The sequence below is a fragment of the Ursus maritimus genome, unplaced genomic scaffold (genome assembly GCF_017311325.1).
Source record: "Ursus maritimus isolate PB19 unplaced genomic scaffold, ASM1731132v1 scaffold_11, whole genome shotgun sequence".
NCBI classification, from domain to species: domain Eukaryota; kingdom Metazoa; phylum Chordata; class Mammalia; order Carnivora; family Ursidae; genus Ursus; species Ursus maritimus.
The window spans coordinates 33,259,275-33,262,273 of record NW_024423453.1 but is presented as its reverse complement, the minus strand read 5'-3'; positions in this window follow the sequence as shown (position 1 = coordinate 33,262,273).

The window sequence follows — 2,999 nt, the reverse complement described above, 5'->3', positions numbered from 1 at the left end:
TACATTTTGCTTTTGAAAACACATTTTACTAGACAAACATTGGCTCCATATGCCAGGACAAACGTGTCATTTCTTTCCTTTGCAGAAGGCAGCGACAAAAGAACCAATGGATGAGAAGGGGATAAGATTCTAGACCCCTGAAGAGGACACAGATTTCCACCAAAGTAAAAGTTGGTTCTTTCAAGGAATATTGTTCTTAACACCTAAAATGGTTTAACACATAATGAGCATCTTGTATCAATTACACCAATGCCATGTAAGTAACCCTGGTGGCCTGGGGAAGGACCACAACACACGGAAATCCTACTGGCCTCAGCTGGCCCCCCTCCTGCGAGGCTTGACAGCGCGTCCAAGGCGCCCAAACACCAGCCGCCAGGCTCCCCCCAGCGCCCTCCTCTCGCAGCAAACTGCCACGGCTCTCGGGCCAAACTCCATCGTCCCTCGACTCAAAACCGCGAAAATGCGAACCCTGCTAAGCAAACGGCAGGGCGCGTAGTAACTTTTCTCTCTTTTTGCACGGATTTGAGATGCTGGTTTCTAATACCAACTTCTCGGGTCCACAGTCCACAGCTTCCCGGACGCAACGCACCTCGGAGGGGGGAGACGAGAGGGAGCGCGGACCGAAGAGAGGGCTGTTGAGCTCTAAAACCTCAGCGGTTTTCCGGCTGCGGGAAAATCGGTATACAGCAGCCCCATGGAGATTAAATGCACGCATAAAGAAAGGAGAATGCTTTTCCCCTCACCTCTACTACAAGGAGTAATAAAAACATGCAGCAGGCATTAGGTGGAAATCCCGGGCCCTCCCACGGGCCGAGGAGGCCCGCAGAGCAGGCCGTCTGGAATCTGGAGGAAGAAAGTTAGCCGGCCAAGTGGAGGGAGGCCAGGGCGTGAGCTTACAGCCTCGGTTCCGAGCCTGCCGGGAAGGGGTCGAGGGAAAAGAGATGGGGGACTAAGTGGAAGAACCAGCCCTGCGCGCGGCCAGGGCAGCGGTGCGGGCGGGGAGGCCCAAGGAGAAGCGGCCGAAGCTCTACTTACATAACGCTTCAACTTCTTCTCCGGGGGGGACTTGCGGAGCCATCCGGAGCAGACCACTTCGCCGCCGCTCATGGTGCGCGCCTCTCCGGCTCCCGGCCGGGCAGCGGAGGGGCGGGCGGGCGCGCTCCCGACACAGCCGACGCCTGCGGGCGGCGCAGCGGCCACAGCCTCTCTCTGCCGAGGCGCAGCCGGAGCAGACGGGACGAGCGGGCTCCGCGGCGCGCTGGCTGTGCGCGTCCGAGCGTCTCCCGCGCGGGTCGGCGGACGTGAACAGAAGCAGGCAGCGTCGCCAAGGCCGACACCTCGAGGCAGGGGCAGCTGCCGGGCCGAGGGCGCCCGGGCCTCTTTCAGTGCGCCCGCCTAGCCGCCAGGCGCGCCGTCCCGCCGGCCGCCTCAGCAGCGCTCGGGCTCAGCGAGACTCTGCCCCAGCCCGGAGCCGAGCCTCGGTCCCCTGCGCTCCGCCCCCTAGGAACAGGACCTCCCCAGGCGCTTTCCGAAACAGACACTACGTTGCACACGCGCGCACACACACTCTCTCTCACACAAGGACACACACACACACACACTCACTCACACAATGCCCCCGCGCGGCGCCCACTCCGGCTTGCCCCTTGGTTTCGGTGCGCCCGGCGCGATCCTCTCCCTCCCCCTCCTTGGGAGAGGGTGGGTCACTTCCCCGCAGCGCCCAGGAAACGGCGGGGAGCGGACAGAGGGAAAAGGGAAACCGCGAGGGTCTCGTGCGGGCGCAGGGCAGGTCTTGGGCCACGCAGTTTTGCCGGGGTGGCGGCAAAACGCGGGGCGTCGCTGGGCGGCTGGTGCTGGGCAGGGCGCAAGTCCCGCTGGAGGGTGGGTCCCCTCTCGCCGCCGCCGGAGAGGGCGGGGAGCGGCGAAGCAACGAGGCACTCGGCTACTCGGCTCCGGGGACCGACCCCACTATCCTGTCCCCTCACGCTCCTCCCGCGCCGCCTCCCCCACCACGGGGCGCGCGGCAGGTTCTGAGCGGCCGGGCCTCCCCTTTCCCTCTTCCTTTCCTCCTCCCCTTCCCACGTTCGGGCCGGCTCCGGTTTCTGCCCAGACTTTCTCTGAAACTCCGCCGGAGCGCTTCCAGCCAAAACAACAAGGGCCGGGGGCGGAGGGAGCGGACGGAGGGAGGGAGCGAGAGAGGGAGGGAGCGGCAGTCCGAGAGGCACCCTGGGATCTGTAGTTCGGGAAGCTGGAACGGGGTCCTCGGCCGCCCTATGGCGGCGGCGGCCGGAGCCCCCAGCCGGCACCTTGCCGGGGAAGGCGGCCGAGGCCTTGGCGAGGACCCTGGGAGGAGCGAGGAATGTTCGAGTGTCAGTTTGTGGTTTGCCATGTTGGCTCTGTCGAGTATCAGTTCAGAGTTGGTAGTGTACACAAGATCAGGAGTTTGGGGGGTTTTCCCTACTTGGCAGCCTGCAATCAACACAGCCCGGAGGGAGACCTCGACCCAGCAGGGAGAGGGTGAGGGGGGAGCGCCGTCGCGACTAGGCTGGCGGGGAGGACAGGGGTATACAGCGGAGCTCGCGTGGGCTGGTCCCCGGAGCAGGCCTGCCGGAGTGGTAGGAGCGCTTAGTGTGGCCAAAGCATTTGACTGAGTTTTTGTATGGGACATTTTAAAATCTCACACTCCCTCCGTTTGTTGCCAGTTTCTTCCACTTGGCGTTGTATTTGTTTAAAATCTACCCTTGGAATGTTGGTCTAGAACAGGGAAACTTACTGGATGTCCTAGTTCTATTTGCCTACTTGTGTGTGTTTTACAATTATGACACCTGGTTCTGAGTTTACCATTGTCCTGTAATAAAAATGTCTTTTCCAATTTATTTATGAAAAACAAAGCCCCAACACAATTTTCAGAAGGTCATGTAAATCAGATAAAAATGCTAAAAATATTAGGACATAAGTTAACATGGGCATTTGCTTATTAACATGACATTCATATTCAG